We start from the raw sequence: 25484 nt of genomic DNA, 5'->3' as shown, positions 1-25484 counted from the left end.
TAGTGGTTAGACATTTATATAATTTAAGAAGTAACTCCCTTGATTAGTCTAGTACCCACCTGGCATTATATGTGGTTATTACCATATTATTGACTATATTCCCTATGGTTTAGTTTACATCCCCATGACTATTTTGTAACTACCAATTTGTTCTTCTTAATCCCTTCCCCTCTTTCATCCACCCCCCCCAAGCCCCTTCTCATATGATAACCATCAAAATGTTATCTGTATCTATGAGGTTGTTTCTGTTTTGTTTATTCTATTTTTAGATTTCGCATGTAAGTGAAATCACATTACATCTGTCTTTTTCTGTCTGACATACTCCACTCAGGACAATATCCTCCAAGTCCATTCATGCTGCTGCAGATGGCAAGAATCCTTTCCCTTCCATGGCCGAGCTATATTCCATTGTGTGTATGTACCACCTCCTCTTTAGCCATTCATCCATTGATGGACACCCAGGCTGCCTCCATATCTTGGCCATTGTAAACAATGCTGCAATGAACATATGGATACACAAGTCCCCTCAAAGTAGCGTTTTGGGTTTCATTGGATAAATACCCAGCAGTGAGATTACTGGTTTCTCCTGTGTCTCTTGTTATAGCCTTCATTTTAAAGTCTATTTTGTCTGGTATAAGTATTGCTATGCAAGCTTTTTTTCCCCCATTTTCATGAAATATATTTTTCTATCCCTTTACTTTTAGTCTGTGTCTGTCTTTCAGTCTGAAGTGAGTCTCTTGTAGGCATCATATGTAAGAATCTTGTTTTCTTATCCATTCAGCCACCCTATGTCTTTTGATTGAGCATTCAATCCATTTACATTGAAAATAATTGTTGATAGATATGTAGTTATTGCCATTTTATTATTTATATTTTTTATGTTTGTTGTTGTTGTTGTCTTGAAGTAGTCCCTCTAACATTCCTTGTAATACTGGTTTGGTTGTGATGAACTCCTTCAGCTTTTTCTTATCTGGGAAGCTCTTTGTATGGCCTTCAATATCAAATGATAGCCTTGCTGGATAGAGTTCTCTTGATTGTAGGTCCACTCTTTTCATCACTTTGACGATTTTGTGCCAATCCCTTCTGGCCTGCAAAGTTTCTGTTGAGAAATCAGCTGACAATCTTATGGGAGCTCCCTTATAAGTTACTAGTTGCCTTGCCTTTCTTTTGCTGCTTTTAGGATTCTCTCTTTGTCTTTAAACTTTGCTATTCTAATTATAATGTGTCTTGGTGTAGGCCTGTTTGGGTTCAGCTTGTTTGGGACTCTCTGCACTTCCTGGGCGTATATGTCTATTTACTTTGCCAGGTTGGTCAAGTTTTCAGTCACTATTTCTTCAAATAGGTTCTCAAGTCCTTAATTTCTCTCTTCTTGGTATCCCTATGATGCAAATGTTGTTACACTTAATGTTGTCCCAGGAGTCTCCCGAGCTATTCTCATTTTTTTTTAATTCTTTTTTCTTTTCACTGTTCTAATTGGTGTTTTCTGCTACCTTGTCTTCTAAATCTCTGATTCAATTTTCTGCTTCATATAGTCTGCTGGTGACATAAGACTACCTGGCCAAGACTGGGAAACATAGAAGACCTATCTAATACATATAAAGAAACACAGAGAAGCAGCAAAAATGAGGAAACAAAGAAATAAATCCCAAAAGAAAGAACAGGAGAAAACTCTAGAAAGGAAGAACTAAATGAAATGGAGGCAAGCAAACTACCAGATGCAGAGTTCAAAACAATGGTTATTAGGATGCTCAAATAACTTAGTGAGAACCTCAACAAAGAGATAGTAAGCATTAAAAAAAGACACAGAAACCATTAAAAAGAACCAGTCAGAGTAAAGAATACAGTAACTGAAAATACTACATTTTAACTTCTGAGAGGACACAACAAAGTCAAAAGATATAAATTATCATTCTAAGATAGGATATTTGATAATGAATTTTTAACTGATTTGTTAAAGAGAACCTCTTAGTAGTTCCTTTGGGATCCCACTTTGAGATTTGTTGATTTTAATTAATGGATGTGGTGAACTAATTGAATCCAATAAAGATGGATGACTTTAGCATCCAGATGCCCCCCTGGGTAGGCAGTCACTGTGAGCTATCAGCTGTAAGAGAACTTCATGGTCACTCTGACACTGGGCCACATTTAAAATTGGGGGTCCCAAACAAACCTTTTAGAAAGGACCACCTCACCCATTACTACTTGAAAAATGGTAGACCTGGCCCCTTTTGTATATCCCCCACCTCCATTTACCTTTAGTCTTCTCTGGATTACAAAAAGCCTGAATTTAAAATGTACTTGATATTTAAATTATGCATATAAAAGATGGACAAATATATGTGTGCCATTTTAAGCTTCATTATAAACAATAAGCTAAACCAAATCCTCCCACTATAATTCAAAAAGTATTTACTGAGCACTTACTATGATCCCCAGTCTTTGCCAGCCATTATGGGAAATGGGAAGGAATTATACTGTGCTTCAGTAGCTGGTAATTTCATTAAGGACAAAAGTCATCAAACCCAATACAAGAGAATAGAGTTCAGGGCCAAAACGAGATGGAAATAGTTAATGCAGAATAAAGTTTGGAAAATGTGACATAGTTCATTCATTCAACAAATGAATATTTGCCAACATCAACTGCATGCCAAACACAGTTCTACATATTAGAGATACTGTGTGAAAGAAAAAGATAAAATTTTGGCTTTTGTGGAGTTTATGTTCTCACGTGGGATACAGAGCACACAAATAAACAAATAAATACATGCTATAACTTCTGACAGTGGTAAGTGTTGTGAAGAAATAAAACAGTATTGGTGGGTGCCCTTTTACATGGGGCCAGGAACACCTTCTCTGAGGAGGTGACCTCTGAGCAGTCACTGCTGATGTGAGGAAGCCTCATGAAGACCTGGGAGAAGAGCATTTTCTGCAAAGGGAATAGCAAGAATGGTGGCACAAGGTTGCTATGTTCTGGAGCAGCAAAAAGGCAAATGGGACTAGATGTGAGTAAGCATGGGGTAGAGGTCCAACCTGGCCTGAGACACTTCACTCAGGAGGTGAGATTTGAAATAGAATTAGCTTATCAGGCCGAGCAGATGGGGAGAGCATGAGAACTTATAGGTAGGTTGATTAGAGAAAAGTAAAGAGAATTTGAGAGTTATATTTTCTATATATCTACAGGGCTTCCATTTGAGGACTCAACACTTCCTGTAACATAATCTATCACTTATTCCCTTATCAACTATTTTGGGTTTTAATTACTAGTACTTTAAAAAAAACAAACACCTTTCTTAGATTGATGATGATAAAGAGAGCAAAACGGGAGTGAATAATCCTGCCTTCCCACTAGCTTCTGTAAGCAGTGGCAATGGAGTGTCTCTTTGGAGTGCTTTAAATTCCCTTTAAAATTCTAAACTTAATTACTAACTTACAGGATATACACGGGACAAAGGAACAAGTTAAACACAGATGTGGTCAGCAGAATCCACACTATGGGAACTCCACAGGATAACTTGATTTCTTCCAAACCATTAATTGCAAGGGAGAGGGTGACCAATGCAGGGAAAACCTATAGATTAAAAAGGACTTCAGGAACATGACCAATCACAATGTGTGGAACTTATTTGGATCCCAATTCAAACAAACTGTAAAAAGGAAACACACACCAAAAAAAAACTAAAAAGATTTATGACCTGGAAGTAATTGGAAATTTGAACATTAATTGGCTATTTATGATATTAAGGAATTATTGTGAAATCTCTTTTTAGAAGTGGCAATGGCATTACAGTTTAGAAATACATATTGAAATATTTGCCAATCAAATGACATGTTGATTATTATTTGCTTCAAATTATGTCCATCAGGAAGCAGGGGTATAAAGAGAACAGATTAAAAGCATCAAGTTCAAAATATGCATGATTCCCCACTCAAAGGGAGATAAAATGCGATGGGAGGAGGAGAATCTGGGAAGACGAAACTAGAGCTTGAATGCTTCATGGGTAACTGAAAGGGCCTCCAGCAAATTCTAGCAGATGCTGCAAAGCAGTGCTTCTCACACTTGAATGTGCATGCAGATTCTAACTCACGAGGTCTGGATTGGGGCCTCAGAGTCTGCATTTCTAACAAGCTCTCAGGAAATGCCAGTGTTGCTGACCCACAGACTACATTCTGAATACCTAAGACTTAGAATATACTAAAAGTTCGCCTGGTTTCTTGGGAGGATAAGTTCTGAAATTGAGCTGTGGACCCCAAGGAGTCAGAGATGGAAGAGAAAGACAAAAAGTAGACTTCAAGAGCTGGTGCCAGGGCACAGTGTCAAGACTCATTGAGATTTTGCTGCACCCAATAAAGGAACCAGAGAAGACCAGTCACCCCATCCTTCCTTGAAGCCAGAATAAAAGTTGCTCCAGGGAGAAGGAAAAAGGGAGGGGGCAAACAATAAACCTGGAGAACCACTGAAGACTAGCTGAACAGAAGTCCTATAGCTAAGGATATAAAGAAATCTCATGGAGACTAGTAGAAGGGAGCAGGTATAAAAACAGGCTGGTCCCATACACATATATAGCAGTGAGAATAAGGACAGATATTTCAGTTGTAGAGTCCTCTGCTGAGGAGTCCCAGCCCCACATCAGGCTTCCCAGCCTAGAGTACCAGTGCAGGGAACAGGAGCTCTCATATCTGGCTGTGAAAATCAGGGGGGAGTCCCTCTGGCAGAGTGAGACTGAGGGCTGCTGTAGACCCAGGCATCTACTTAAAAGGCCTGTACACAGACTCTCTTGCTCCCAAGCAATTACACTGGGCTCCGGTGGAGAAATGGTGGCTCGGGGGTGCCAGAGACATACTGGAAGAGACTAAATGTATGGCTTCAGAGTGAGAGCTGGAGGGACAGCCACCATTATCCTTGTGTTGAGCCCTCCTCCTGTGTAAGCAGTGCCCAGACACCATCTTTTCTATGTTGGGCCTTCCTCCCATATGGCCACATCTGAACCTGCATTTGCTTGGTGAACTCTGTTCACTCCACACAGGTGACTTCCTGGGATGCCACCCCACCCAACTCATGCACCACCTGAGACTCTTTTGATGGCAAGCAGCCAGAGTTGGCCCACACTGCAGTCTTTCTTAGAAAATTCTCGGGGTTCCAAGGGCCACATGCAGGTGGAAGCTGGCCTTGATGTGCTCTGTTCCTTTGGCTGCGTGGTCACAGGTTCAGCACCAGCAACAAATCTGTATCTGCATACAGCTTTATCTATATCTGCATACTAGTTGCCTCACCCTGATGACTCCTTGAGAATCCATCTTACCCAACTCAAAGCTCTCTCAGTGGCTGAGCCTTTGGGCAGCTGACAGGTGGCAGCAGGCTTCAGGGTGCCTCAGTCTTTTACTTAGCTCCCCTAGGCCTAGTACTGGTGGCAGCCAGTTTACACTAGCAGTACAGCCTCTCCCACACAACTCCAGAACCAGCACACACAGTGACCAATCACGTCTTGCTTTGTAGCTCCTACCAATAGCCCCAGGCAGGTCACAGGCAGCCACTGACCGTGGCCTACATGGGAGATACTCTTAAGAGGCCACAGAACTGACACAACCACTGGCTGGCTTCAGACCACAACAAAACACCACCAATTAGCCTCACGAGTAGACCACCCAAAGGGTGGTCTTGGCAGGCACAAGAGCCCACTGGAGCAAATCCCACTTCACGAGGTCAGCCCATGCACAGCATTTCCTATGCTGTCGTCATGGTCAGTTCTCAAAAATATCCTGATGGTCAATCCCACCCACTGACATGCCAACAGCCAATAAGACTCAATTACAACAGAAAGGCACACCAAGCCCATACAAGTTAAACTCCTAGAGCACCTGGCTCAGGTGACCAGGGAGAGTGACCAATGGGTCCCACAGGACACCTACCACATAAAGTCACCCTGCCAAGACTGGGACATATAGCAAATCCACCTGATACATAGAAACAAACACAGAGAGGCACCCAAAATGAGGAGACAAAGAAAAATATTCCAAATGAAAGAACAAGAGAAAACTCTAGAAAAAGAATTAAATGAAATGAAGGCAAGCACTACCAGACACAGAGTTTAAAACACTGGTTATAAAGATGCTCAAGAAGCTTAGGGAAAAAATAGATGATCTCAGTGAGAACTTTTAAAAAAGTAGCAGTAAGCATTAAAAAAACACATAGAAACCATATAAAAGAACCAGTCAGAAATGAAGAACTGAAATGAAGAATATTCATATATTAGAGGAATCAAGAGCAGATTACATAAAGCAGAGCATCAAATCAGTGATTTGGAAGACAAGGTAGCAGAAAACATCCAATCAGAAAAGCAAAAGAAAAATAAATCCAAAAATAATGAAGATAGTTTAAGAGACCTTTGGGACAATATCAAGTGGACCAACATTTGCATCATAGGGGTATCAGAAGGAGAGAGAGAGAGAGAGGCAGAGAGAGACAGAGAGAGACAGAGACAGAGAGACAGAGAGAGACAGAGACAGACAGCAAAAGAGAGAGAGAGAGAGAGAGAGAGAGAGAGAACCTATTTGAAGAAGTAATGACTGTAAACTTCCCTAACCTGGCAAAGAAATAAAAGCCTGGGAAGTGCAGAAAGTCCCAAAAAAGATGAACTCAAAGAGACCCACATGAAGACACATCATCATTAAAATGCCAAAGGTTACAGACAAAGAGAGAATTTTAAAAGCAGCAAAAGAAAGGCAGTTAGATACCTACAAGGAAGTTTCCATAAAACTGTCAGCTGATTTCTCAACAGAAACTTTGCATGCCAGAAGGGATTTGCATGAAGTATTCAAAGTGATGAAAAGCAAGTACCTACAACCAAGACTACTATTCTCAGCAAGTCTATCATTTGAAATTGAAATAGAGATAAATAGCTTCCCAGACAAGAAAAAACTAAAGGAGTCCAAAACCACCAAATCAATAGTCCAAGAAATATTAAAAGGACTACTTTAAGAAGAAAATGGGAAGAAAAAAAGAAGATAAATATGAACAACAAAATGACAATAACTATATACCTATCAACAATTACTTTAAATATAAATGGATTAAATGTTTCAATCAAAAGACAGGGTATCTGAATGCATAACAAAATAAGACCCACACATATGCTGTCTACAAGAGACCCATTTCAGATTGAAGGACACACATACTGAAAGTAAAAGAATGAAAAAAGATATTACTTGCAAATGGAAAAGGAAAAAAAAAGCTGAGGTAGCAATATTTATAATAGGCAAAATAGACTTTAAAACAAAGGCTATAATAAGAGGCAGAAAAGGCCATTTCACAATGATAAAGGAATCAATCCAAAAAAAGAATACAACCTTTGTAAACTTTTAGGCACCCAATATAGGAGCACCTGAATATATAAAGCAAATATTGACCAACATAAAAGGAGAGATCCACAGTAATACAATCATAGTAGGGGTCTTTAGCCACCCACTGAGAGTAATGGATAGATCTTCCACACAGAAAATCAACAAGAAAACAGCAGGCTTTTATGACACACTAGATCAGATGGATTTAATTGACATTTTTAGAGAATTTCACCCCCAAAGCAGCAGAATATGCATTCTTTTGAAGTGCACATGGAACATTTTCCAAGATAGACCACATGTTAAGCCATAAAAAAATTCTTAATAAATTTAAGAAGATTGATATCATATCAAGCATCTTTTCTGACCACAATGGTATGAAACTAAAAATCAATTACAAACAAAAAGAAACAAACAAACAACAAAAAAAACCACGCTGAAACACACAAAAATACGTGGAGGCTAAATAACATGCTACTGAGTAATGAACGGATTAACAATGAGATCAAGGAAGAAATCAAAAGATACCTTGAGAAAAATGGAAATGAAAACAAAATGACCCCAAATCTATGGTGCACAACAAAAGCAGTCCTAAGAGGGAAATTCATAGCAATACAGGCTTACCTCAAGAAACAAGAAAAATCTCAAACAACTAAACCCTACCCCTAAAGAAACTGGAAGAAGAACAGCAAATGAAGCCCAGAGTAAGTAGAAAGAAGAAAATAATAAAGGTTAAAGCAGAAATAAATGAAATAGTGTCAAAAAAATACAAAAGATGAATGAAACCAAGAGTTGGTTCTTGGAAAAAATAAACAATATTGACAAACACTTAACTAGACTCATCAAGAAAAAAAAGAGAAACCAAATAAATAATATCATAAATGAAAGAGGAGTAGTGACAACTAACACCAGAGAAGTACAAAGGATTATAAGAAAAACTCAGAATAATTATATGCCAACAAATTGGACAATCTGGAAGAAATGGATAAATTTCTAGAAACACACAATCTTCCAAGACTGAATCCAGAAGAAGCAGAAATTCTGAACAGACTTCACTACTAACAAAATTTAAGTAGTAATCAACAAACTCCGAACAAACAAAAGTCCTGGACCGAAGCCTTCATGGGTCAATTTTACCAAACATTCAAAGAATTAACACCTCTCCTTCTTAAACTATTTCAAAAAATTCAAGAGGAGGGTAGATTTCCAAGCTCATTCTACAAGACCATCATTATCCAAAAACAGACAAAGACGTTACAAAAAAAGAAAATTATAGGCCAATATTCCAGATAAACATAGCTGTAAAAGCACTCAACAAAATATTAGCAAACTAAATTCAGCAATACATTACAAAGATCATACACCATGATCAAGTGGGATTTATCCCTAGGAGACAAGGTTGGTTCAATATCCATTAATCAATTAATGTACACCACATAAACAAAATGAAAGATAAAAATCATATGATCATATCAATGGATGCAGAAAAATCATTTAACAAAATCCCGCATCCATTTATGATAAAAACTCAGCAAAGTGCAAACTGAGGGAACATACTTTAACATAATAAAGGCCAAATATGACAAACTTACAGCTAACATCATATTCAATGGGGAAAAGCTAAAGGCATTTTTCTTAAGATCAGAAACAAGACAAAGATGCCCACTTTCATCACTTTTACACTTTTATTCAATATAGTATTGGAAGTCCTAGCCACAGTAATCAGACAAGAAAAAAAAAAAGGCATCCAAATTGGAAGGGAAGAAGTAAAACTCATTATTTGTACATGATACTATAAATAGTGAACCCTAAAGATTCCACCAAGGGAACTATTAGAGCTGATAAGTGAGTTTAGTAAAGTAGCAGGATACAAAATTAATATTCATAAATTGGTTTCATTTTTATACACCAATAATGAACTATCAGAAAGAATAATTAAGAAAACAATCTCATTTACAACTGCATTAAAAACAAAAAACAAAATAAAAAACCTAGGAATAAATTTAACCAAGGGGGTAAAAGACCTGTACTCGGAAAATTAGTAGACATTGAAAAAAAAACACAACTGAAGAAGATACAAATAAATGGAATCATGCTCATGGATAGGAAGAATTACCATTGCTAAAATGTTTATACTACCCAAAGCAATCTATAGATTCAATGCAATCCCTATCAAAACACCAATGCCATTTTTCACAGAACTAGGAAAAATAATACTAAAATTTATATTGAATCACAAAAGACCCTGAATAGCTGCATCAATCTTGAGAAAAAAGAACAAAGTTGGAGGTATCATACTACCTGATATCAAACTATGCTACAAGACTATAGTAATCAAAACAACATGGTACTGGCATAAAAACAGGCACATAAATCAATGAAACAGAATAGAGAGCCCAGAAATAAATCTACACCTATGTGGTCAATTAATCTATGACAAAGGAGGCAAGAATATGTATACAATAGAGTAAAGACAGTCTATCCAATAAATAGTGTTGGGGAAACTGGACAGACACATGCAAAAAAATGAAATTAGACCTCCGTTTCACACCCCTTTTTACACCTCCTTTTGAGTTTACAAGAATAAACTCAAAATGAATTAAAGAATTAAATGAATACCTGAAAGCCATAAAAGTCCTAGAAGAAAACATAGGCATTTAACGCTCTGGACATTGCTGTTAGTGATATTTTTTCTGATCTCTCTCCTTAGGCAAGTGAAATAAAAGAAAAAATTTAAAAGGTGGAAATACATCAAACTAAAAAGTTTTTGCACAGCCAAGGAAACCATCAAGAAAACCAAAAGACAACCTACCAAATGGGAGAACATATTTGCCAATGATTCATCTGATAAGGGATTAATATCCAAAATTTATAAAGAACACATACAACTCAACACCAAAAAAACAAAAAATCCAACTACAAAATGGGCAGAGGACCTGAGCAGACATTTCTCCAAAGAGGACATACCAATGGCCAACAGACATATAAAAAGATGCTCAACATCACTAATCATCAAATGCAAATTAAAGCCACAATGAGATATCACCTCACCCCTGTGAGAATGGTTATCATCAATAAATCAACAAACAAGTGTTGGCAAGGATGTGGAGGAAAGGGAACCTTCTTGCACTGTTGGTGGGATTGCAAATTGATACAGCCACTATTGGAAAATAGTATGGAGATTCCTCAAAAAATGAAAAATAGAACTACCTTATGACCCAGCAATTCCACTTCTGGGTATTTATCCAAAGAAATCCAAAATACTAATTCGAAAAGATATATGCACCCCTATGTTCACTGACGCATTATTTACAGTAGCAAAGATACGGAAGCAACCTAAGTGCCAATCAGTAGATTGGGTAAGGAACAAGTGGTTCATTTTTACAATGGAATATTACTCAGCTATAAAAAGGAATGAAATCTTACCATTTCCAACAACATGGATGGACCTACAAGGTCTTATGCTAATTGAAATGTCATACAGAGAAAGACAAACACCATATTATCTCACTTATATGTGGAATCTATAGAACAAAATAAACAAACAAAACAGGAACTGACTCATATATAGAGAGAACAAACTGAAGGTTGCCAGAGCCGAAGGTGGTTGGGAGCTGGGTGAAAAGGTGAAGGCATTAAGAAGTACAAATTGGTGGTTACAAAATAGTCACGGGGATATAAAGTACAGCATATCAACAATATTTTATCTGTAGTGCCAGGTGTGCCTAGACTAATCAGGGGGATCACTTTGTAAATTATGTAAATGTCTAACAGCTGTGCTGTACACCTGAAACTAATATAAAAATATTATCGAATGTCAACTGTAATTGAAAAATAAAAATCTAATAGAAGACATAGTTAATTTTCTTAAAGAAAGAAAGAGAGAGAGAGAGAGAGAGAGAGAGAGAGAGAGAGAGAGAGAAAGAAAGAAAGAGAAAGAAAGAGAGAGAGAGAAAGAAAGAAAGAAAGAAAGAAAGAAAGAAAGAAAGAAAGAAAGAAAGAAAGAAAGAAAGAAAGAAAGAAAGAAAGAAAGAAAAGGAGGAAGTATATTCTTAAGGAGGATCTTGAACTGAAAAGATTGAATTTTAAATTGAGGTTGAATTTGGTCACACTTTCTGTTGCTGATGAAGAAACAGGGCACGAGAGCTTACTTGAGTTCAGTAATAGAGAAAATCGCAACTTTTGCATTTTGGAGCACAGTATGTAAAATTCATATCTGCTAAAATTTGTATGTGAAGTTTACATAATCTATACTATAAACTGTAAAATACATAAATTATATACTATGTAAAGGTTTAAAACAAATTCTGCATAAACTTTATATCACTACATTACATAAGCCAGGATTATTTGAGAACCAAATTTTTCATTTATGTATTTATTTATTTATTTAACAATTTCTAGGTTGCTTGCTGTATTCTTTTCATTTTTTTATTTTTATTTTTATGAAAGTATAATTGACATGCAATATTATGGTAATTTCAGGTGTACAACATAGTGATTCAACATTTATATATCTATCAAAGTTATCACCATGATAAGCCTAGTAACCATCTGTCACCATATAAAGTTATTACAATATTATTGACTATACTCCTTGTGCTGTACATTACATCCTCATGACTTATTTATTTTATAACTAAGTCAAATAATGTTGTTAGTGTCTAATTGAAGGCTCTGAGTCTGACTTTATAAAAAGAATTAGAGACTTTCTCCTTGACTAATCAGGTGGATTGAAGGAGCATTGAAAAGGAATTAACTTCCTAATTGTATGATGTAACATATTTTAAAACTTTAAATTTGGAAAATTTCAAACATATGTGAAGTTGACAACTGTCAATACATGATGCACCTTTGTTTCATCTCAACTCCCTATTCCCTCCTCTCACTGGTTGCTTTGGAGCGAATCCCAGATATCACATGATTTCATTTGTAAATATTTCATTATGTATCTCTAAAAGATAAAGTCTATTTTATAACTATAATATCATTATCAAACCTAAAACAGTGATAATCACTCACTCTCATTAAATATCCAGTGTTCAGATTTCTAAATGTCTTTTTTTTTAACTTCTCGAATAAGGATACAAATACAGGCCAGACTTTGCAATTGATTATGTCTTTTACATCTCTTTGAATTTGTAGATCCCCTTTATCAATTTATGTGATTTGTTTGTTTAATGCAGTGAATGTGTACCTCTTATAATCATCTTACAGTGAGTTGTCCCACAGCTCGTGGAGCACTCACTCGCTCTCTGGTCAACAAACATTTCTGGCACACAAGAGGCCTGATAAATATTTGTTGAAGGAAAGAAAGGAAAAGGAAGGAAGACAGGAAGATTTGGGAAGCAGCAAGTGCGAAAGGGTTTACTGGGTCCACCTTCCAGTCTGAGGGAGGCCTTATCAGAGATTCCTATGTAGGTTATCCCTACACAGTGACCATTTCGTCCCCAGATTAAGATTGCCTTTCTATAGCCTGCAGGTCAAATTCAAGCTCCTAATGAAGTGAAAGAGTAGGTTCTAGTCTGGTTCAGTCTATCTTTTTGGTTTCTTGACCTGATCATAATGAAACTAATCCATGCTCATGATTATAAAAATCAAGTACTGCATGTGGGCTAACAATGAAAAGTCATAATTCTCTCTCTCAATATGCCCCACTGTCATCCTACTCTTTCAGAAGCAATGATTTTTACCCATTTCTTCAGCTGGTTACTGTTGGGGAAAAAATATTTACTCTATCCTTCAAGGTTCTTCTGCCTGGTCTAATAAGCAAATTAACATGAGACAGTGTGGGGACAAAGCCCCAAAAAGCAGTTTCCAGGCTCTCGGCCTCACATAGAAAGGTGCTGGCTCGGGTAGTAAATGGCCATCAACTGTGATCAGATGGCCATCAGCTGTGGCTAGTTGGCCATCAGCTGTAACCCGTAAGCCATTGGCCACTAATCTAACTGCTGTGGCTACGCTAGCAGAAGAAGGGGGGCTAGCAAGAAGATGGTGGCTGGCAAGCGCAGAATGCTGTTAGGCAGATTATGTAGATCCTGCTTCCTGTGTCTCCAGCCCAGCCACCAGCGAGAATATATTGGTTTGACTCCTCTATCTATGGCTCCGTGGGTGTTCCTTTTTGGCCTCACCATGTCCTGCGTTCTTATGTGGGGAGCGGGACCAGAGACCCCGCAGGCCACCCTGCATGACAGACAGATAGGCAGGAGAAAAGCTTAATAACATGTATGCATCCTATATACATGGGAAAGGCCATAAAAAACTGAGTAACTCACCAAAATGGTGGACACTGACACCTTAAATATCACCTTCCGCTAAAGACAAAAGATGTTGGGTGTGGAGGGTCAGTTACGGGAGGTTACCAGGGAAAGTACAGTAAACAAAGGTAAGATTGTTATACAGATTTAAGTCCCTGTCTTCTTCATTAATTGCAATTTAGATATCCTTCTCTTCCTGGTACAGAAAGGGAAACACTGTTACAAAAGATATTTCCCACACGAAGGTCATGTCCTTTTGTTACTGGAGAGCAGCCCTTCTTGGGGCGGTGCCAGGGCTTGGTTCCTACACCGGGGGTCGAACCTGGGCCATCGGGAGGGAGACTGGGAATCCTGCTGCTACGTTGCTGGGTGTGGGCCCTCCTCAGTGTGATGTCCAGGTTCTTGGTATCTCAAGCAAAGAATTGAATGAGACACAGAGGTAAAGTGGTGAAAGAGAAGTTTATTAGAAGAGATAGTACACTCCAGAGTTTAGAGCAGGCCAAGCACAAAGGAGTGGCTCAAAAGGTTCAAAGGGCTCAAGGGCTCATTATTAGAAGAAAAAGTACATTCCAAAGGGTTTGGAGCAGACCCCCCAGGAAAAGCAAGGTTCATAAGCACGCTGACCAGTGAGGACTTGGAGTTTTTATTTCCTTCTCTTGTAGAATGGCTACTTCTCTCTAATTGTGGGGCTGCTTGATTGATACCTGTGATTGGTAATGGCTAATGGTTATGGTAAACAAGGGCAAGTTTGGGCGAAGAGGGGAGATCCTTTGGGTGGTTATTTCCCATAGACTATGCTGGACATTACCTGGACAGGAATTATATTGGACAGGAATATTACCCGACGTATCCAGATGTCCCGGAGACCCAGTTCTTGTCTCTAACTGCCTGCCTTATGTCCCCCTTGGAAATACGATCCCCATACGTCTTTATGGGAAGCTGAGGAAAAGGAGATCTCTTCTTCTGTATCTGCTTCCTGCTGAATGTGGCCGTTGTCCCTACCTATTGGGGATTCACGGGACTCTCACTCTATCTGACCTTAGATGAGCGGAAGGGGTCTCGAGATCCGCCTGGAGGACCAGGTTGACCTCTGTGGTTGGGATGTACTGGAAGTCTTGGAGGGGCATCACTTGTATCCTAATGGGCCCTAGATGAAGAGAGACAGATTTTAGTTAATAGAGTTAAAAGTGTTGGCCCAAGTAGCAGGACTCAAAGCCATTGACACAGAGTGACTGTGTGATGAAAAATTGTTCAGTTTTATGGAGCCTGGCATTTCTTCTGGTTTAACTGATCATTCAGTTATTGTTCACCTGGGAGTTAGGCCTGGAAAAAAACACTGTGCTACAATGACCATAGTCAACATATATTAATGACAAGCTTTAGAGTAATTACCTGAAGCAGGGGGTAGGAGATTTCTATGATCCAGGCTAAAAACAATCTATTTTTTATGATTAAGAAACTGATTTGAAAAATGATTAAAACCAAGGGCTATGGAGCCAAAACACTAGGGAAAAGAAAACTTATAGAGTTTCTATAAGTTTTATAGAAGTTCTATAGTGAGAAGCCCTTTTGTTTGGCCCGTATCACTTTTGCAAAGACTAACTTCTACTTGTTTTCCATGTCTACTATTTCTTAAAATTAACCAGCCTGAAATAATCAGTATCAAGGAAGCATATTTTGGGTGACAAACTCTGGCCAGGATGTCATCATTCTACATCTGTCATTATTGATTAGTAGTCAGCAGCCCAGCAACTACGGGGCTTGTCCCGGGGATTATGGATAAGAGCATGTGGAGAAGCAAATAAGGCAAGGGGACATTTAGACTATAAATGCTGAAAGTTTGTGAGGATTATTTGAGACTTTGGGTTTGGACAAGACAACTCTTCACTAACCTAAAAACTCTCCGAAGACCCTTGGGGTATTTAGCTCCTGCTGCAGCCAAGAGCAATCTTCAGTCAGCAATGTCTAAAAGCCTCCAGCAGCCCCATGAAAAAGCTCATCCTACCTACTAACTCTGCAGTCTTTGTTCTCTAGCTACAGTGTACTTTTACTTTTGTTAACTGGCACCTGGAAATCAGCACTTCAGTTGGTTGCTGACTCTCCCAAGTGCTTCCTCTTAAAAGTATTCATATTAAATTTGGACTTTATTCTTGTACCTCCCCTTACCTAGAATAATAGTGTTGAGGAGAAATAGAGTTTGCCACCCCAAAATATGCCTCTTTGGGATATTATTTTAAGCTTATTATTATTTGTAAGAAACAACAGACTCAGAAAGAACCTTTGACCTTTCCGCTGACCGCCTAAAAGAATTCAGATAGAGGCCTTTCTTGAAGAAGGGAGCTATTATCATAGATAAGTATAATTTAATCTGAACTATTGTGTGACAGACAAGGAGGAACCTAGCTAGGTTCATTTTATCAGACCAAAGTCCTGTCTGTGTTTCACTGTTTCAAGATGACTGCACAAATATTTGTTTACTAAATATCAACTCTTTTAATCTCCACCCACCCACAGCCCCTGGTAACCATCATTCTACACTCTGTCTCTATGAATTTGACTATTAGGTATCTCATATAAGTAGAATCATAAAGTATTTGTCTTTTTGTTACTGGCTTATTTCACTTAACATAATGTCCCCAAGGTTCATCCATGTTGTAGCATTTCTTTTCTTTCTTTCCTTTTGTGGACAGAAAAAAAAAAGGGGTGCTATAATAAATCAAATTTCTAACTGGGCAAGTCATGGTAGTTAGTCACACCCTAGGCCTATAAAAGTTTTTAAGCCAGCCCTGCCCATTCTTTTTGTGCATCTAGGTGAACACATTTTTGAAGTGCCAGAATTAATACCCCTCAAAGGGGTTATTAACCCTCAAGAGAGCACATAATCTTATTAACTAACCTGTAATCCAATTCTCACCTTGCTTTCTCCCATCTTCACGTAATCTTCCTTATGTTCCCTCCTTAATTTCAAATGCATAAAAGAAACTGCAAAACTGTCTTTCTGGGAAGCATTTGAGATCTTGCTTCCAGGCCATTGTCATCAGTTTTGGCTCAAAGAAATCTTAAAGAAACTCTCTACAGGTTTGGACACTGCTTACATTTGCACTATTTTAAAAGGCCACTATATATGTTGTTAAAGACAAAACCACAGGCCCCAAATGGAGTCACTTGTGCTAAAGACCATGATAACAAACCTAGATTTAATACCTGACCTAATTGCTGTTTGAAGGTCTCCAGAAACATAATTTTAATCAACTGGTCTGGAATTTTCTGATCAACACCAATGAAGGAATCTGTCACATGGGCCCTTTCCATCACACCCCATAGAAAGAAGAGGCAATCTGAGTGATAAAAACACTTGCCATTCCCTTCTACCAAAAGATGTCCTGGTCTGAAAATAATCATTTCTCTTCTTTTGCTAATAACTCCCCTTCCATACCCTTCTTCTTACAAAAAAACTTCCTTTTGGTACAACCACCTGAAGCACCCTTCTAGTTGCCAGATGGAAAGCTGCCTGAGTCATGAATCTTTTAATAAAGCCAATTCAATCTTCAAATATACTTGGTTGGCTTTTGTTTTTTAATAGTATATTCTACACTTTGCTTATGTTCATCTGTCAATGGACACTGAGGTTGCTTCCACCTTTTGGCTATTGTTCACAATGTTGCTAAGAATATAGGTGTATAGGTATCAGTTTGAAACCCTAGTTTTAATTCTTTTGTTTTCTGGGATATCTCTATCAGATATCTATCTATCTATCGATCGATCGATCTATCAATCGATCGATCGATAGATAGGTCTGAGAGCATAATTACAAATTTTTCTGAAGTTTTTTTTTTTTCCATGAACCAACTCCTAGGGAGTAAATTTTGCTGTGTTTTGTTTTTCTTTAATATTGCACATTTCTGTCTCTAAAGATTTTTGGTTGCCCATCCATATTTAAGAATGAAACAACATAAAAGCTCACCATCAGTTTTGTGTCCATGGCAGTTCTTGTCAATGGGCAGGTGTCACTTCAGGTGAATAGACTGGGAACAGCCATTAGGCTTTGGATCTGTTAAAGAACAAACTCAACCAAGTAAATTTAAAGTTCTAATTAGCTTTATTAACCAATTCATGAATCGGGCAGTATCCCATCTAGCAACTAGAATGTCATGGCATAGAATTAACCCCTGGTCGTTCTAAGAATGTAAAAGAATTTATGAGACACTACAAGAGTAACAAAACATTTACTTTGGTTGTTTCCATGTCTTGCCCACCGTAAACAAAGCTGCAGTGAACATTGGCGTACACGTGTCTTTATAGAGAAATGTTTTCAGATTTTTTGGGTAGATACCCAGGAGAGCGATTGCTGGGTCATATAAGAAGTTGTGGTATATATACACAATGGAATACTATTCGGCGTTAAGGAAAGATGATATAGGAGCATTTGTGACAACATGATTGGATCTTGAGAGTATAATGCTAAGTGAAATAAGTCAGACAGAAAAAGCAGAGAACCCTATGATTTCACTGATATGTGGTATATAAACCAAAAACAACAAAAGAACAAGACAAACAAATGAGAAAAAAAAACTCATAGACATAGACAATAATTTAGTGGTTACCAGAGGGTAAGGGGGTGGGGGTGGGTGATGAGGGTAAGGGGGATCAAATATATGGTGATGGAAGGAGAACTGACTCTGGGTGGTGAACACACAATGGGATTTATAGATGATGTAATACAGAATTGTACACCTGAAATCTATGTATATTTGCTAACAATTGTCACCCCAATAAATTTAATAAAAAAAAAAGAAAAAAGAAAACATTTATTGAAAGTCAGAAAGAAAGAGAGTGTTCTGTTTGGAACTGGCAGAAGTTTTGCCAGGGCAGTCTGAGAGGGAGAGCTGCGGAGACAGAGGGGTAAGAGAGAGATACTGGCAGAAGTTTGCTGGGGCAGTCTGATTGAGAAAGCTGCAGCAATGAGAAGGAATGCTGGGGTTTTATATTTTTCCATGCAGAATGTAAGGCGCTTGTGGGGAGGGGGGACTGCCATTACAATTGTCTTCTCCTGGGAACTGTCCTGTTCCCATCTATGATGGATGGCAGCTTGCAGGGATTTGCTGTTGCAATTGGGAACTGTTCTGTTCCTATCTATGATGGGTGTTTGTAGAGGGCTGCTGTTGCAATTGGGAACTGTCCTGTTCTCACCTATGATGGATGTCAGGTGCTTGTCAACTTGCAGGTGCAGTGCTAGCCAGGGGCTATAGAGCCAAGCTGTTAATGTTTAAGCTCTCTTCTCTTAGCCCACAAACTCACTCCTGTTAACTCTGCCTGTCCCATCCTGCCAGCTCAAAGCCTGCTCCCGTTAACTCTTTATTTGTCTCATCAAAGAAGGGTGCTCCATGTGGTTGTACAAAATGGAAGGTTTTCATAGGAAGACAGCTGTGGAAGGGGAGTGATTAGCAAAAGAAAAGAAAAGATTATTTTTAAACCAAGACATTTTGTGCAGGGGAAGGGAACAGCAAAGGTTTTACCATGCAGATTGCTTCTTCTTCCAATGGGTGATGGGGCCCATGTGACAGATTACCTTCTTGGCATTGACCAGAAAATTCCAGACCAGTTGATTAACATTATGTTTCTCATAAAGACTGAAACTGCAATTAGGTCAGCAATCTAGGTTTGGTGTCATGGGCTCTAGCACAAATAACACCATTTTAGGCTTGTGGTTTTCTCTTTTTCTCTGTAACTGACGTTATAAAATGGAATGAGGAGGGCTATGTGTTGACTGAGACACTAAGTCACACACTCACTGTCCAATCTCTCACAGAAAAAAAATTCCTCTTCTTTTCTTTCTTTCTTTCTTTCTTTCTTTCTTTCTTTCTTTCTTTCTTTCTTTCTTTCTTTCTTTCTTTCTTTCTTCTTCTTTTTTTTTATTTTTTATTTTATGTACTATTTTAATTCTTCTCTCCCCAATCAGTTTACTTAGGTAAATTGGCAAATAAAAATTGCATATACTTGGGTTGTACAATGTATTTTTTATTGGTTTTTTAAGGTGTACAATGTAATAATTTAATATAAGTACACATTGTGAAATTATATACAATAGGATATTATTCAGCCATAAAAAAGAAATTCTGTTATTTGCACCTACATGGATAAACCTGGAAAACATTATCCTAAGTGAAGTACCGTATTTTGCTGTGTATAATGTGCACCCACGTTTTTGGCCCAACTTTCAGGGGGAAAAAAACTTTCATTTTAATTTTTTGATTCAAAACTTTATTTGTTTATATTTAGGTACTTGTTTTTTATATGATAAAGGAATTTTAGCATTTATTTTTTAACATATGGTACAAGAAATTTTATGTAACAAATAATTACAAAACACAAAAACAGATAAAAGCTACAAGAAATTTTATGTACCAGTAACAAATTTACAATATTTACACATCATAGAAGGCCAAGAACTCTTCGTTGTTGCAAATTCATCATATGTTCAACAAAACCGATTATTGTATTCCAGGGTATTATTTTGCATACGGATATCATTATCAATTTCTAGAGTTGCACTTTTAACTCATAAGCATAAAAAGAACTAAAAACATTTATATAGATACGGAATTAGTACTACCCATGTATAATGCGCCTCCTTATTTTTCCCTTACAATTTGGGCAACAAAGTATGAATTATACACAGCAAAATATGATAAGTCAGACACAGAAAGACGAATACTAGCATTACTATACAAATGATAGCATTACTATGTGGAATCTAAAAAATGGTTCAATTCATAGAATCAGAGAGAAGAATGATGGTTGCTGGGGGTGGGAGAGTGGGGGAATGGGGAGATGTTGGTCAGAATGTACAAATTTCAGTTATAAGATAAATACGTTCTGGGATCTAATGTAAAGCATGGTGACTACAGTTAATAATACTGTATCATAATGTTGACATTTACTAAGAGAGTAGATCTTAAGTGTTCTCACCACACAAAAAAAAGAGAAAAGAGAAAAAGAATGGTATCTTTCCATTTCTTTTGAAAGGAAATCAATCATTCCCTCTCCCTCACTATGATATCTGTGTCTCTTTCTCTGCTTGGGATAAGTGAGGCATTCTCTGCAGAGATGTGTATGTGTTGAATGTTCTGCCTACAGACTTTCCAGTAACTCCTATTTCCAACCCCATATTTTGCTGTCTCTGCAAAGATGGCCTTTCTAAGTCCTCTCCAGGCCTCTAAGGTTGTATAGTCTCCTCAACTACATCACCAACCACGCATTATATTAAGTGAGGTTTCCACCTCTCTGCCTCACTCTGTGCTTCCTCCGTCACCACTTTCAGTCTCCAGAAATGTGTTAAAACTTCTGATTAACTGATGCCTTCTATTTACTTTTGTAGGTTTATAACTTTATCCTTTACAGTAATTTTTAGGGTGGTGGAAGGAGAGGAGCTGAACACATGTGCTTAATCTATCATATGGAATCATAAGTCTGAAGTGTAGCTCAGAAGTCATACCATTTCCAGTGCTCTTCTTCCCTCTTGCAGATGCAGGCTCCCATCTGGGATCGTTTCCATTCTGCCCCGAGAGCTTCCTAAGTATTTCCTGCAGTTCAGGTCTACTGCCAACAAATTCTCTCAGCTTTTGTTTTTCTGAAAATGCCTATATTTGGCCATAATTTTTCTATGTAAAACTATTTTACTTTGAATTAATTTTAAGCTTACAGAAAATTGCAAAAATATTACAAAGAACTCCCAAGTACCCTTTTTAACAGGTAAAATTTAATTGTCAACATTTTGCCACATTTGCTTAATCATTCTCTCTTTCTTTCTCTCTGTTTCTCTCTCTGTCCCTGTGTCTGTATGTGTATATGCATTATACATATTATAATTTTTATATCACACATAATATAATCTTGTATAATATACCTAATATTATACACAATATAATTTTTAACGATTTGAAAGTTTTAGATATAATGACCCATATTTAAAGAAGTAACATTGAAGCAATAGTACCATCTGATCCACAGATCCCACTCAAATTTCACTTATTGTCCTAATAATGTTCTTTATAAATCTATAATCCAATCCAAGATCACATGTTGGATTTAGTTATCATGTCTTTTAAATTCCCTTCAGTCTGGAAGATTATCTCTGCTTTTATCTTTCATAACTTTGGCTTTTTTGCAGAGTACATGCCAGTTTTTTGCAGAATATTGCTCATTTGGATTTGTCTGATATATCCTCAGTTTTCAAGACAGGTTTTTTTTGTTTCTCAGGAATTACACAGAAGTGACGTTGTGCCCTCAGTGCATCCTATTAAGAGGCACACAGTGTCAACTCTCCTCATTACTGCTCATATTAACTTTCACTACTTGGTTAAGATGGTATATGTCCCTAAGTAGCCAAAACAATCTTGAAAATGAAAGGCAAAGTTAGAGGACTCACACTTCCCAATTACAAAGCTATAGTAATGAAAACAGTGTGTACTGCCATAAAGACAGACATATAGAGCAACACAATAGAACAGAGAGCCCAAAACAACCCTCACATATACAGTCAAATGATTTTCCACAAGGGTGCTAAGACCACTTAATGGGGAACAGACATTCTTTTTATATCATACATAATAAAAAGAATTAAATGGTGCTGGGGAAACTGGATATTCATGTGCAAAAGAATGAAGTTGGACCTTCCCTTATATCATAAGCAAAAATTAACTCAAAATGAATCAAAGACCTAGAGGTAAGAGCTAAAACTATAAACTCTTACCAGAAAACATGAGAAGGTTCATGACATTGGATTTGGCAATGACATCAAAAGTTCAAGCAATAAAAAAAAATTAGATAAATTAGACTACATCAAAATTTAAAACGTGTGCATCATAGAACACAATCAACAATGATAAGGCAACCTACAGAATAGAAGAAAATATTTTCAAATCCTATATCTGATAAGGGGTTAATAGCTAAAATTCATAAAGAACTCCTATAACTCAACAAAAGGAAAACAAGCAACTTTAATTCAAATATGGGCTTCAGGATTTAAATAGACATTTCTCCAAGAGTATATGCAAATGTCCAATGAGCACATGCAAAGATGCTCAGCAGCACTGATCATTAGGGAAACCTCAATGAGAAAATATTTCACACTCATTAGGATGCCTATTAAAATAAAAATGAAACAAACAAAACATAAAATAACAACTGGATGTGGAAAAATTGGAACACTTGTGTCCTGCTAGTGGGAATATAAAGTGGTACAGCCACTATGGAAAATATGGTGCTTCCTCAAAAAAATTAAACATAGAATTACCATATGATACAGTAATTCTCCTTCTGGGTATATACCAAAAAGAGTTGAAAGCAGGGTCTTGAAGAGATATTTGTATATCCATGTTCATAACAGTATTATTCACAACAGCTAAAACATGGAAGTAACTCAAGTTGCTTTCCAAGTCCATCGATGGGTGAATGGATAAACAAAATGTGGTACATACTTACAATTGAGTGTTATTCAGCCTTAAAAATAAAGGAAATTCTGACACATGCTATTACACTGATGAACCTTAAAAACATTATGCTAAGTAAAATAAATTAATCACAACAAGAAAAATACTGTAGGATTCTATTCATCTGAGGTATCTAGAATCACCAAATTCATAGAGAAAATGAATTCATAGAGAAAAAAAGTAGAATGGTGGTTGTCAGGGGATGTGGGAGTGGGGAATAAGGTGTTATTCTTTAATGGGTGCAGTTTACTTTGGGAAGATGAAAAGGTGCTGGAAATAAATAGCGGTGATAGTTGCACAACAATGTGAATGTACTTAATGCCACTGAACTGTACATCAAGAAATGTTAAAATAGTAAATTTTATGTTATGTGGATTTTACCACAATAAAGAAGACGGCACATGCCATGTTTCTCCACTGTAAATTTAACAAGTATTTTGTACTTACCGCATTTGTAACTTCCTTCTCTGTCATTGAAAACCTGGCTCTTGTTATCATCAGTATATTACTTGTCAATCCTCCTCTATGTAATCAGTCTCCTAAATATACAAGCCATCTCCTCAACCCTGTCACCAATGTCATGCCAGCGCCAGCTGAATTCTTGGCTCTGACAAAGGTGAAAACAAGACCTTAAATTTTAAAGGCTATTTCTACTGCACATAGAATTTCAGGTTGACAGATTCTTTTTCTCTTTCATAACTGTAAAAGATGTCATTCCATTCTAGCTTCCATTTTTTATGATAAAAAATCAGCCACTTATCTTATTTTTGTAATAATAACACTTCTAAATGTATTATGTCTTTTTCCTTTGGATACTTTAAATTTTTTCTCTTTATCTTTGTTTTTTAGCAGTTTGACTATAATGTGCCTATGTGTAGTCTTCAAAGAATTTATTCTGCCTAAGGTTCTCTGAATTTCTTGGATCTGTAGGTTGTATCTTTCATAAATTTTGGAAAAATTCAAGCTATTATATCGTCAAAGATTTTTTCTACTTCATTCTCTCTCCATTATACATTTTAGATCTTTTGCTGCTGTCCCATTAGCACGCTGTCCTATTTTTTCACCTTTCACTTCCTGTCCTTTAATTTGATTAATTTCCATTAGCCTGTCTTTAAGTTTCTAATCCTTTCTTCTGCTGTATCCATCTGTGGTTGAACCCAATTCAGTGGTTTCATTTCAGATACTGTATTTTTCTGTTTTAGAATTTTCATTTGTTTCTCTTTAAGTTTCCCTTTCTCTGATGTAACTAACCCATCTCTTCAGCCATCTTTTGTTCCATCTTTTGCTTTAAGTATTTTTGTGGCTTAAAACAACATTACTATGTCACAGTATCTGTGTGTCAGAATCTGTGAGTCTGGCTTAGCTGATGTCTCTGGGTCAAGCACTCTCTTGAGGTTGTAGTCAGGCTGTCATCTGGGGCTGTGGTTTCATATGAAACCTCAAAAGAGAGAAAGATATTTAAATTTTAAAAACATATTTATTATTTTAAAGTCTTCTTTACTAATTCCAGTATCTTGATCATCTGTGAATCTCTTCAACTGACCATTTTTTCTTTTTATTATTGGTCAGTTTTTCCCTGCTTCCTCACATGTCCAGTAATTTTTCCAACTTATACTAGACATAGAAAGACTCTGGATTTTTTTTAAAATTTATTTATTGGGGTGACAATTGTTAATGAAATTACATAATTTCAGGTGTACAATTCTGTATCACATCATCTATAAAACCCATTGTGTGTTCACCACCCAGAGTCAGTTCTCCTTCCATCACCATATATTTGATCCCCCTTACCCTCATCTCCCTCCCCCCACCTCCCTTACCCTCTGGTAACCACTAAACTATTGTCTGTGTCTATGAGTTTTTCTTTCTCATTTGTTTGTCTTGTTTTTGGTTTATATACCACATATCAGTGAAATCATAGGGTTCTCTGCTTTTTCTGTCTGACTTATTTCGCTTATCATTATAATCTCAAGATCCATCCATGTTGTCACAACTGTTCCTATATCATCTGGATTTTTTTTTAATCTTTTTCTGAAGAGTGTTGAGTTTTGTTCTGGCTGAAAGTTAAAGTACTAGTGGATCACTTTGATCCTGTTGAGTTTATTTTACGCTTTTACTGCGGGTTTATTTCAGATTTTTCCTTAGTTCCAGGGTTTAGTCCTTACTTATATGGTATAGTCTTTAGTCCTAGAGCATGGCCTCCTTAGAGTTTCAATAAATTCTCTCCAATGTCTTCACAGCATTGTGCAACGTTTGAAATCTAAGGTTGCTGTTAGCTTCTCCAGTTGCTATTTCCTGATATGTCTTGCCCAACACTATGCAGCTTAGAATTTAGCCAACGGCCCAAAGGAAACCTCTATGCAGATTCCTGGTGTTACTTCTTGGGGGCTCTCTCCTTTCT

General features: G+C 37.2%; 1 pseudogene across 1 annotated transcript in view; it reads right to left on the bottom strand.

Moving 5' to 3' along the window:
- The window catches only part of LOC308506541 (replication protein A 32 kDa subunit-like), a 50086-nt pseudogene that overhangs the window by 6857 nt on the left and 17745 nt on the right, over positions 1-25484 (bottom strand). Inside the window, exon 2 of the transcript in view lies at positions 14631-14739. The product of the transcript in view is annotated as a replication protein A 32 kDa subunit-like (transcript). The remainder of the gene's footprint in view (positions 1-14630; positions 14740-25484) is intronic.

Source organism: Rhinolophus hipposideros, assembly GCF_964194185.1.
Source record: "Rhinolophus hipposideros genome assembly, chromosome: 13".
In the NCBI taxonomy this organism is placed as follows: Eukaryota; Metazoa; Chordata; class Mammalia; order Chiroptera; family Rhinolophidae; genus Rhinolophus; species Rhinolophus hipposideros.
This window is presented reverse-complemented; position numbering and strand designations above follow the sequence as displayed.